The sequence below is a fragment of the Somniosus microcephalus genome, chromosome 22 (genome assembly GCF_052327205.1).
Source record: "Somniosus microcephalus isolate GS21.2 chromosome 22, FLI_Smic_1.0, whole genome shotgun sequence".
NCBI lineage: Eukaryota > Metazoa > Chordata > Chondrichthyes > Squaliformes > Somniosidae > Somniosus > Somniosus microcephalus.
Window position 1 is genome coordinate 59,730,096 of NC_141008.1, and position 12,686 is coordinate 59,742,781.

Sequence of the window (12,686 nt, forward strand, 5' to 3'; positions counted from 1 at the left end):
TCCTTCCTTAGGTAAGGAGACCAAAACTGTACACAGTACTGCAGGTGTGGTCTCTCCAAAGCCCTATATAATTGCAGCAAGACTTCCTTATTCTTTTTATACTCCAACCCCCTTGCAATAAAGGCCAACATACCATTTGCCTTCCCAATTGCTTGCTATACCTGCATGTTAACTTTCTGTGATTTGTATACAAGGCCCTTAAATTCCCTTTGCATACCAACATTTACCAGTCTCTCACCTTTTAAAAAAATATTCTGCTTTTCCATTCTTCCTACCAAAGTGGATAATTTTACACTTCCCCACATATTTCAGTAGCTGTTCTAACGTACAGAGAGAGACGTCTGAGTGCATTATAGGGCGGTGAATATCAAGTGGACACCAAGCAGGAGGCCGAAAGAGTATAGGAAAGAAGCTAAAGCACTGTCAAAACTGAAGGTCTTCATGAAGAAGCGGGAATGAGAAGTGGGTCAGTTTTGGAGGAGACGATAGTATGTAGTTGAAGATCGTCAAGGTAGAGAGGGCAAAGCAGTAGAGAAATTTGAAGGTGAGGATGAAGATATTTGATTCTCTGGATATGATGCAGTGAAGCTCAATGTAATGTACAGATGTAATGCTAGAAATATACAGTAGAAAATGATTGTGTGTTGGAGCAGTAAGTGGCTGAGAATCTAGGTCAGTGTTACTTTGTCGTTTTTATTAAATTCTTTACCTGCATAAAAATCCCAGTCTTTTTATTACAAGTATTCATGATTTGAAGTGCCTCAATCTTGGGAATTCATGAATGTAAATAGTCTAAAAATATTTGATTTTTATTCTACAATAATGTAGATTTCTGTTGTGACACCTGGTCAGCTAACAAATATTTAGCTTTTTGTGAGGAACGCTGAGCTCGGATCACAGGGGTAGGCCATTCAGCCCCTCGAGCCTGTCCCCCGCTCAAAAATGATCCAGAACTTGTCGATCGCTTTCCGAATTGCCCAACCTCGACCTACCTGCAATAAAATCGAACCCATTGGAAGATATTTCAGTCTACTCCAAAGAAGAACATATCTCTTCTGTAACTGTGGAGTTGTTGAGAGGGTGGGGGTGGGGGGGGGAAGGCGAAGAGCCATTCAACTGCAACCTTGGCACCTTGAAAATGTTTAAATAGAAAATCATTTATGGTTCTTGAGAGGTTTTTTATTTTTACTAACTTTTTTTGTCTGGCATTTTACTTATTTTGAATTGATTCCTTCACAGTGTGTTGAAAAAGGATCAACTAATTTACTGCATGTACTTCCTGAAGGACTTTTTAAAAACGTAATTGGCTTGAGTGTTTGCTTTCTGATAATATTATTTGAATTGTAATTTAGGATCGTCAGACCTAGAATAGCTGGAATGTTTGAGCAATGTTTGAGGTCAATAACAAAGAAAAAAAGACTTGCATTTACATGACACATTATCATGTTTCTGAAACATCGGAGTTTCACACAATTCCATTTTTTCAGCGCAGTGTTATTATGTTGGCAAAAGTGCAAGACAAATGCATTTCCAACAATTGCATTTTTGCTAAACGGCAACTTACCAAAGGCCTCCTGTAATCTACAAGGTTTTAAAACTTGGTGTCACCCAGTGATAATTTCCCGATATCTCCCACCATTCTTTGAATCTGCCCTTGTCAAAGTCATAAATGTTGTCTTCTGTTTGACTCTGGTTTGTTCATCCTCCTTGAACTTACAGCTGCCTTGGATGCCATTGATCATTGTATCCTCCTCTAACATTTCTCAATGGTCCACCTTTGTGGCACTGCTTTCTCTCCTGGTTCCAATTGTGCCTGTCCCAAAAACAACATACAGGAAAGACTTTGGTATCCGGCACCGGCGTGTTGCTGGTTGATCAGAAATTCCGGATGACGGAGAGGGTTATCTATCGAAGCTATTTTTAACAAAGAAAAATAAAAAAAATCAAGATATGTGCAATATACAGTAATTGGGTACTCACCTACAGAATGTTGTGTTAAATGGATGGTGGAAGATGTTTGATTAAGTACAGTACTGCCAGTTGAGGGTAATGCAATGCAGTGACTACCAGCAGTGTGGGAGACACACAGTACCCCTGTAAAATGGTGGATCAGAAGAGACTACCGGCAGCGCGGGAGAGTCAGACTCCTGTTATTGAGGTGTTCCGACTTCCGACAGCGCCAAGAAGCCGAGTAGTGACAGTTTGGAGAACTACCCCCACTGACCAACTCGGCCACCGCGAGAGACTCAGACTTGGCAACATTGCCAGTTATTGAGGTGTTTTCGGAGTGAGAATTTTGCCGGTTAATAGAGAATTCTGGATATTTAGGTGCCGTTTAAAGTTTCCTGCTGATCACAGCTGATGTCCCTCAGGGCTTCATCCTTACTCCTCTCTTCATCCTTTTCATTATGCATCCCCTCAGTGACATTACCTAGAAGCATAGGATCAGGTTCAATATTTATGCTCGGCTTTATCTTTCCAGCTCTTTTGATTCTAAGGCAGTTGTTCACTGCAACTATCCATTTGACGTTGTTGAAATTTCCTCTAGCTTAATGTTGGAAAAACTGAAGTTACTGTTTTTGGTTCCTGTAAACTTCTAACCACCTCTGCCCCTCACTGCATCAGCGTTCCCGCCTGCCATCTCCAGTTCCTTTCAGTGGTATAGCGCCTCTGCATGCTATTTGATATTGAGCTGAGTTTGTTTTTCTGCATATGTTCCTGTCACCAGGACTGCCACCTTCTATCTTCGTAACATTGCATGTCTTGGTCACTACCTCTCCTGTAGAGACTCCAATTCAGAACTTTTTTAATTTCAAGGCTTTATTTTTGAAAAGCTGTCCTAGCTGGTCCCACCACTTTCACCCTTCATAAGTTGCAACTCATCTGGAATGGCAGTGCTTACCTGCTCAGTCCCTGCACTTCCATTACAATGGTCCAGGCCAGGTTCCATTGGCTCCCTGCGCCCCATGAATCAATTTCAACGTCCTTATCCTTCACTTGCCTCCGTGGTCTTGCCTTGTCCTATTTCAGTGACCTGCTTCAGCTTTATGTCTCTGGAAGCGATTCTGGAATTTGCATTCACACGTTTCAGTCATAGCGTAGAGACTAACGCTTAAAAAGCTTGAATCAAATATAGCCTGTAATCCACAAATAAAGATGTTCTGTTTGCAGTGAGATTTGCCAGCGTTTGCTTGTGTTCTCATGGTGTTAGGCTGCTTACTTTTTAATGGTTTCCTCAACCAACTCCTAGCAACATTTTGTAGGTAGTTGTTGTTGTTAGTCATTTTGTTTTTAGATATTCAGGTGTATGTTTAAAATATGTAATATTTATTACACACATTTAAATGTATTATCTAAAAGCCGTGGCAATATACCTGTGTGACTTTTCCTTGAAATAGAATTATAAACCTTTAGCACAGTGATTGGCAAATCATTCGGTGTCTTTAATGCTTTCAATAAAGTTTGACCAAAGTGAATGCAAAGAGGATAGCGGGGCTGTTACTATTTGGAGCATTGTGCTCCGCTCCACATTTGATTTGACTTAATTTTTTTCTTTGGTGGTGTGACTGACTCACTCCTTTGAGAGAAAAGATTATATCTTAACATCAAAAGATTTTTTTTTTAAAGTGACTTGAAAATAGAGTAGCAACAGTTCTCTCACATTAGGGAGCTTAAAATAGAATTCCAGACTCTGAACGAGATTTTCAAGTGTTGTTGGCTTCCAGATGAGCTGCTTGATAGATTTGTCCTCGCCCCACTGTTGCTTAACTGCCGGCCACTGAGCAGCATTATTCATAGTGTTGTCAGTAGAATTTCAGTAAAGTGCAGCGATGAAGAGTGTCAGTTTTAAGGAAGCTCTATTGTAGCCATTTCCATCCATTATTATTATAATAAAGTGTAATGGTGGATATGTGAAACTTTCAGACTTGCCTACTTGAACTGGAAAGGTCACCTGGCTTATACAGAATAACTAAAGGTTTTGTCCTTCAGAACTTGATTGCGTCTGTAGAGAGTATTTTGAGATGCATAACACGAGGGTGAAGTGCTAATGATTGCAGATCTATCACTGGTGGTGATAATGAGCAGTTTGAGGTGATAAATTAAGGTTAAAGAAAGATCTTGCATTTCTATAGCAACTATCATGTTATCAGGACACCCCAAAGCACTTCACAGCTAGTAAATTGCTTTTGAAGTGCAGTCACTGTGATGCAGACACATGTGGCAGACAATTTGCACATAACAGAAGTTACATAAACAGCACGATAGCTAAATACTGCAGATGCTGGAAATCTGAAATAACAACAGAAAATGCTGGAAAAACTCAGCAGGCCAGGCAACATCCGTGGAGAGAAATTAGAGTCAACGTTTCGGGTCAAAACCCTTTATCAAGACTAAAGAGGCACGGGGAATGAAATAGATTACGAGGCCAGGCTGGGAGAGAACAAAAGAGAAGAATGCACTTTACAGCCTTCCGGACTCAATATCGAGTTCAACAATTTCAGATCATAACCTCGGCCCCTATTACATTTTTATATATATTTTTTTTATCCACACCTTTGTTTTGGCCCTTTTTCCACCCCCCCCCTTTTTCTCTCTCCCACATGGCAGCTGTCTCTCATTCTGCCAGCGCATTTCACACCTAATCTAGAGCCGTCTTTTGTCTCCACTCGTCCTATCATCATCTCGTCTCGTTTTGAATACCTCTTAATGTCTCTTTTTTGTTCTCTCCCAGCCCGGCCTCGTAATCTATTTCATTCCCTGTGCCTCTTTAGTCTTGGTAAAGGGTTTTGACCCGAAACGTTGACTCTAATTTCTCTCCACGGATGTTGCCTGGCCTGCTGAGTTTTTCCAGCATTTTCTGTTATTTCACATAAACAGCAAATGAGATAACCGACCAGTTACCTTGTTCTGTTGGTATTGGTTGATGGATAACTGTTGGCCAGAACAGTGGGGAAACTCATTTGCTCTTAAAGTAGTGCCAGGGAATGTAGTGCAGGGCTTCAATGTCACACTAATACAAAAAGAAAATACTGCAGATGCTGGAAATCTGAAATAAAAACAGAAAATGCTGCAGATACTCAGCAGGTCAGGCAGCATCTGTGAAGAGAGAAACAGAGTTAACGTTTCAGGTCGATGACCTTTCGCTTCAATTTCACATCTCATCTGAAAGACATCGGGCAGGATTTTCATTGGGCCGTGGAGGCGGGATTGGAGGCGTGCGAATTCGGGGGGCACGAACCCAACCCGCCTCCATGCCAATTTCAAAGGAGGCGGGTACCTGCCCTGTGCTGGGACCCGCCTACCCGAGACGGGAAGGGATTAGTGACAATGAACTGCCTGTTAACAGGCAGTTTTTAGCCTAATACCTATTTTTAATGCTGAAGTGTGGGATTCCCGACGGCTCCAAACCACGGCAAGTTTGCGAGGAGGGCCGTCGGGTTGAAGGACTTGGAGGGGTCGAGATGTCGGTGTTCAGGTGAGTGATGTGTGTTTGGTGTGTCTAAAGTGTTTAAAGAAGTTTAAATTACCTTTTCTTACCTTTACAGCCTTCCTTCCTTTAGGTCTCGGGAGTCCCTCATCTCACCGGCACAGAAAGCAGAATGGCTGCGAACTGTCAAAAGTGACAGCTTTCAGCTTTCTGTGCAGGAGAGATTTCTAACTGAGTCTGTGGAGAAGGACTCATGTTAGAAGTAAGACTGTCAGTGTTTGACAGCTTCAAAGAGCTTTCAAACACTGTCATCTGTCAAAACCTCTTGACCAATGAAATTTCAGAGCTGGGCGGGCTCAACAAGGTCAATCAAGTTAAAATCGCGTGGATTGGCCACATCTCGATGGAGGCGGGACAACAACCCCGAAAGTTGTAGTCCCGCCTCCATCACGTCCCCTGAATGAAAATCCAGCCCATCACCTCTGACAATGGAGCACTCCCGCTGTACAGTTAAATGTCAGCCTAGATTGTATGCTCCAGTCTTGGAGTGGGGCTTAAACTCCCAATCTTCTGACCCAGGCAAAAAGCGTATCTCAAATGAAAGCATATCGGCTTCAATGTGATTTCCCCTAGCTCCTTCATGTCCAACAATCCTACAATAGTGTTTTACTCGTAAGTGTGATTCATTGTTGTAACATATGCAAAGGCAGCTGCCATTTGCATACAGCAAGGTCCCACGAACAGCAATGAGATAAATAACCGGATGATGTTGGTTAAGGGATATTTATGGTGGCTGGGACACCAGAAGAGCTCCCTGGGATCTTTTACGTCTGCTTCAACAGGTGGAGGTCTCATTTCAAAGACAGCACCTTTGATATCGCAGCACTCTCCCAGTACTAAACTGAAGTGTCAGCCTAGATTATGTGTGGGATTGAAACCTACAACCCTCTGATTCAGAGGTGAAAATACTACCACTGAGCCAAGGCTGACACTCTCTATGAAGTAGAAATTCCAACAGCTGTAAAGAACTAGCTGGAATGGGGAATTATAGATATGTTTTTTAATTTAAGGGGTAACTAAAAATATTACTATAAGAAAATCACCTCTTAAAGCACTTAAAAACAATCTGTTGAATAAATTCCAAATTCTGGTTTCCAAATAATGGGCCTAGGGTGGTTTGCACAAGATGCTGTATTGCTGGGAACTTTTTAAACTTTGCTTCACACTGACCTGAGTTGTAGTGCAGCAGGTGTGAAGCTGAAATGGTGAGACAACCTTCTGGAGTTGGCTCCTGCCTCTTGCTTTTTAGTCCGCTTCAGGTGACTTAATGCCTCTCTAACACAGCACCATTTGTATTGATGTGAAAGTGAAACTGCTCCACGTCAATGTGAGCTGCATTATATAAATTGCTTGTAGGAGATGAAAAAGAAGACGGGAGGGCCATTAAAAAGACTGTATTTAGTTCATGAGAACTTCAACACATGTTGCTAACGTTACAATTAAACATCAAAGAAAGGAGTTCTCAGTATTCCTCAAAAGTATTTTAAATGCTGAAAATGTATTTTAATGGCTTATTTTGTCTGAAGCCAAAATTATTTCCCCATAAATGTTGATTCCTGTTCCTATTAGAAGTGTCAGCTTTGGCTCAGTGATACTCTTGGTCAGAAGGTCATGGGTTTGAGTCCCACTCCAGAGACTTGAGCACAGAATCTAGGCTGACACTTCAATGCAGAACTGAGGGAGTGCTGCACTGTCGGAGGTGCAGATCTTCAGATGAGATGTTAAACCGAGGCCCTGTCTGTCCTCTTAGATGGATGTAAAAGATCCCACCATACGATTGGAAGAAGAGCATGGAAGTTCTCCCTGTGTCCTGGTCAACAGTTATCCCTCAACCAATACCTAAAGCAAATTATCTGGTCATTTATTTAATTGGTGCTTGTGGGCCCTTGCTGTGCGCAAAATTACTGCCGCATTTCCCAAATTACAAGTGACTACATTTCAAAAGTATTTCATTGGCTGTAAAGCTCTTTAGGACATCCTGATGTCGTGAAAGGCGCTATATAGATGCAAGTTCTTTCTTTTTACTGATTTTAAGGAATGATTTAGTTTGATCCATCATTCAATGCAATGAAGTGATGTTTGACAGACTGGAATTGGAACACCATGAAAATAAATTGCTTTAGGTTGAATTGTGCAAACTTTCCAAATGGATTTAAACCTCCGGTGTTGATGGGGTTAGTTATGTTACTAAGTAATATGATTTCAAGACAAATAATTGTGATTCAGTGCATTTGCAGAACATGGAATGGTGTAAAACTGTCAATTTTGAAATGCCTGCCCATTTAGAGTATCACATCTTGCTGTCGTGTGACCTTTAGCATATGCAAATTATGACATTATTGCATCTTGATGCAGCATCTATCCTGATAACTCGAGTGAATTGAACAATAAAGATGTGATTATGGTTCTAATTTTTTTATTGAGTAGAAAATTATGCGCTTTGTCCAAGTTGGTGAAATGCCACTTCTTTTCCGAAATGCTGAATGAACCCGTGTTGGAGTATTCCCACCTGTAAGTTTCAGAAGCTCCCATTGTTTTACATGGAAATTCACAGTTTGGTTTCATCTACGTGTAGAAATCCTTCAACAAGAAGTGATGCTGGATCCATTCATCCCCACTATCTTGGCTGCTGCACGGTAAATTTATACCTGCCAATTGCAGTCAAATGCTGTCAACATTTCCTGTTGCCAGTCGCAGGCATAAACTGTAGGTGCTGTGAACAGGATGAAACATCATCTGCTCATTTTAATTAAACAATTGCACTACCTGTTTAAATAGCAGGCATGTCTCTGAATCAGTACCTATCCAACTGTGTCTGAATTAAACTGGAATTAAACATTCTACCTGGAACAATGGTGGTAATCAGATGTTTTAATAATGTGGGTAAATGGATCCTGTTATGTAGGTATTTGGAAGGATTGTTGCTATTTGTTACCGTTGGGGGTATGGAACATTTTTTTGAATGTATTACAGGAAACTTTTTTTTATCCGGCACCGACGGGACCGGCATGGTGCCGGTTGATCAAAAAGTCCGGATTACAGAGTGGTATACTTACCAAGGTACGAGAGCCCCGTACACGGCCACAGGTGCAGGAGTCCCGGTTACACGGCCACAGGTGCAGGAGTCCCTGTTGTATGGCCACAGATCCAGGAACCCCAGTTACACGGCCACTAATATATAGTAAAACTTCCCTGAACCTACTCCTGAATTTTGCCGGTTAAAAGAGCGTTTCCTGTACTAAGAATCAGCAGCCGTGAGCTTTAAGAAACTGTGTTTATTCAGAGCAGAAGCAGTGTCCTTAGTACTGGCATTTACTTTCCTAGCTATGAAATGAAACGATTTGTCTGTTTCTATTCTTTCCTTCCTCGTACGTGCATTTTCTTTTTCTTAAATTTGCAGTGCACCAGGTTCCCAACACAATTTTGCAGCTTGTCTGGGAATCTGCTGAATGAAGGTGATGTGCTTCGTTGCAGATGCGAGGAGAGAATTGGGAAGAGGGATTTAAAAAAAAAAAAAAAAAAAAAAAAAAAATCTGCCTGTATCACTTGACACTTCCTAGCCCCAGTCCAAGGCAGCATTGATGGTGACCTGTAAACAAATCATCTGCTCGCCCTCCGTGGTGACGAGGTGGAATAAAAATACTTCTTCCTCTTCTCCCACCACCAAACAAAGAAAACTTGTAATGGCTTGCAAGGTGAAACAGGAAGGCAGATTATTATCTGAACGGCAATAGATTGGGAGAAGGAAGTGCAACGAGACCTGGGTGTCCTTGTGCACCAGTCGCTGAAGATAAGCATGCAGGTGCAGCAGGAGGTTAAGAAGGCAAATGGTATGTTGACCTTCATAGCGAGAGGATTCGAGTACAGGAGCAAGGATGTCTTGCTGCAGTTGTACAGGGCCTTGGTGAGACCACACCTTGAGTATTGTGTGCAGTTTTGGTCACCTTATCTGAGGAAGGATGTTCTTGCCATGGAGAGAGTGCAGCGAAGATTCACCAGACTGATACCTGGGATGGCAGGAATGATGTATAAAGAGAGATTGGGTCGATTAGGCTTATATTCGCTAGAGTTTAGAAGAATGAGAGGAGATCTCATTGAAACTTTCAAAATTCTAACAGGACTAGATGCAGGAAGGCTGTTCCCGATGGCAGGGGAGTCCAGAACCAGGGGTCACAGTCTAAGGATAAGGGGTTAGCCATTTAGGACTGAGATGAGGAGGAATTTCTTCACCCAGAGAGTGGTGAGCCTGTGGAATTCTCTACCACAGAAGACAGTTGAGGCCAATTCATTAAATATATTCAAGAAGGAGTTAGATATATTTTTTAAGGCTAAGGGGATCAAGGGATATGGGGAGAAAGCAGGGACACTGTACTGAATTTGGAAGATCAGCCATGATCGCATTGAATGGCGGAGCAGGCTCGAGGGGCCGAATGGCCTACTCCTGCTCCTATCTTCTGTGTTTCTATGACTAAAATAGCAGGTATGGTGCTTTGAATTTATATGCTTAGCGAGGAGAGAATGCTCCCAGCTTCAGCATCAGTGCAATCCCAAGTCTGGTATAGCATGAGGAAATTTCCCAAGCCCAGTTGTTTGCTCTCTAGTGCATCAGTGTGGCATTTCCATTTTGAACACTAGTCTCTGACTGAGGCTCCCAATTTCTACCATTTTTTGTGCTGTGGCCCACACCCACTATAACTAAGTTAAAGCACCCAAAATTCACAGAACCCTTATAATCAGCGGACAAAGAGTGGATTTTATCGCTTTAGTCGAGCAGTTTTCACTCTGGGTCCCAAAACAACAACACTCTGCATTTACATAGTTTCTTTAATGTAGTAAAAAACGTCCCAAGGCGCTTCACAGGAGCAATTATCAAACAAAATTTGACACCGAGCCGCATAACGAGATATTGGGACAGGTGACCAAAAGCTTGGCCAAAGAGGTAGGTTTTAAGGAGCATCTTAAAGGAGGAGAGAGGCAGAGAGGTTTAGGAAGGGAATTCCAGAGCTTAGGGCCTCATCAGTTGAAGGCACGGCCACCAGTGGTGGAATGAAAAAAACCGGGGATGTGCAAAAGGCCAGAATTGGAAGAGCGCAGAGATCTCTGAGGGTTGTAGGGCTGGAGGAGCTTACAGAGATGGGGAGAGGCGAGGCCGTAGAGGGATTTGAAACACCAGGAAAAGAATAGCGCCCTAAACCAGTGGTGTCCAAACTACAGGCTGTGTTCCCTGAGTCCTGACAACCCATATGAAGCCCAGGGCATCTCACTCTCACTGATTGTATTTATTAATGATTGACTTCAGTGCCATGGGATGTTTTGCTACATTTAAGTTACTATATAAATGCAAGTTGTTATTGTTAATTGTATTTATTACTTTTACATTTGTCCTTTTTAAATATTGTGGGCTTGGAGGTTTGGAAAGGGCTGTTGCCTCATTGGTGGATGAATCCTAAATCAGAACACTAAGAACTTCAGCTGCCTAGGCCCCACACTCTGCAATTCCCTCGCTAAATCCCTTTGTCTCTCCGCCTCCCTCTCCTTCAGGACTCTCCTTTAAAACCCATCTCTCTTACCAAGATTTTGCTAATTCTTCCTAATATCTCCTCCTTGCCTCTGCTTCAATATTTATTTCCTTATGCCTCAGTGAAGAGCGTTGAGATAATTTTCTACATTAAAGGCAGTGTATAAATAGGACACTAATAAAAATGACAGTGCAGGGTTTAAAAAATTTAAGATGGAAATTGGGAAGCTGGGGGTGGAAGGGGAAAGCAGCGAGGATCTCCTGCAGGCTCGGCTAATGTTGGCCGTGCTGTTGAAAATGTGACATTTTTGAGGCAATAAAACTTCAGTGGGAACTGCCACCAATATTAACATTTCGATTGAATTTGGGGTCTAAGGAAGGTTTTGTATATGGAGCTTATTCCGTGATGATCTAATCATCAAGCAATCTTTACTTTAATACTCAATTCCTATCGCATCTGTGTTTTCATTTGATGTAATTATGTAATACCAAATACCTATATAACTTGGTCACTTATCATTGAGCTCCTCTTAATATGTTAAAAAAAAATTAATCTAACTTTGAATACTCATCCTTAGTGATTTAAAATAATTCCAGTATCAATACCTGTATTTCCTTCAAATATCAGCCTAAGGCAACCTATCCACAATTATTTAAATAGCATAAATTCTATTTAAATGGAATAAATTCCTTTTATTTTAGCATTTTTTCTGTTGCAGGAGTTCTAACAGTAATTACTAACAAACGAAGGCATTGTTCACTGGAATACTCTGATAACATTAAAAAACATAAAGCTCTTGTTCTACTGAATGACGGAGATCTTGGCATTTAACAAGGCTTCACACATGCACCAGTACATTGGCAATGGCCAGTTCCTGTATACTAATGATGAAGACTGAACTGTATTGTGTGACCGTGAGTGCTCCCTACTTCTAGGCGCTTGTATTAGTAGAGTTATTCTCCTGTGGTCCCAAATGATGTTCTAGTTCATAACAATTTGTTTTTAGCTCCCTTACAATTCCCGTGTTAATTTATTACTTTTAGTGATGACTACCTCCATTTATAGTTCAGTAGCAGGATCATTGTTGAGGCGGGCACCATTGAGGTTTTATCACTGTGTACACACGGTGCAATGTTTTCAGTAACATGATAGTGAAAGGTAAATTGGTTAAAGTTTTATGATTCAGTGTTTATAAGCATAATAAAGTAGGCTGTAATGGAGGACAGTTGTGTTACAGTAATTGGAAGATAAGGCTGAGAGTTCATTTTTCCCATTTGTTTTTTTCCTTGTTGGACTAAAATAAAATAAATATGTATTAAATTATAGTAGAGTTGGGCAACTCTGTGCAGTGCACAATGGCAGCTTTATTGATGCTGTCTGTCCATAAGTTTCTACATTTTAAAATTTAAAAAGAACTTGCAGAATAGCTAAGTATTAATAAACGTATGCTTTCACTTGGCTCTTCCCCACTGAACTGCCGATACCATCTCCTAATGGGTAGAACACACGTGGCTGACTTAAGTTTGGGTGTCCCTCATATATATATATATATATATAAAGTATATTTATGTGACTATGCAATTAAATTAGAATGGATGTAATTGGGCAACAAAAAAGATTATTTTAATTAATTGACATTAAATATACGGTCACGTAACGAGAGGCATTAACCCTGTTGT

The 12,686-nt window shown here is 41.2% G+C and overlaps 1 protein-coding gene across 8 annotated transcripts in view; it reads left to right on the forward strand.

The window, feature by feature from the left end:
* The window catches only part of akap10 (A kinase (PRKA) anchor protein 10), an 85,020-nt gene that overhangs the window by 19,188 nt on the left and 53,146 nt on the right, over window positions 1-12,686 (forward strand). Inside the window, exon 1 of one of the 8 annotated variants that reach the window (XM_085964866.1) lies at window positions 11,766-11,921. The exons of the other annotated variants lie outside the window; for them this stretch is intronic. The gene's annotated coding sequence lies outside the window, so the exon portion shown is untranslated. Of the gene's footprint in view, window positions 1-11,765; window positions 11,922-12,686 lie in introns of those variants that run through there. 8 annotated transcript variants of the gene reach the window in all.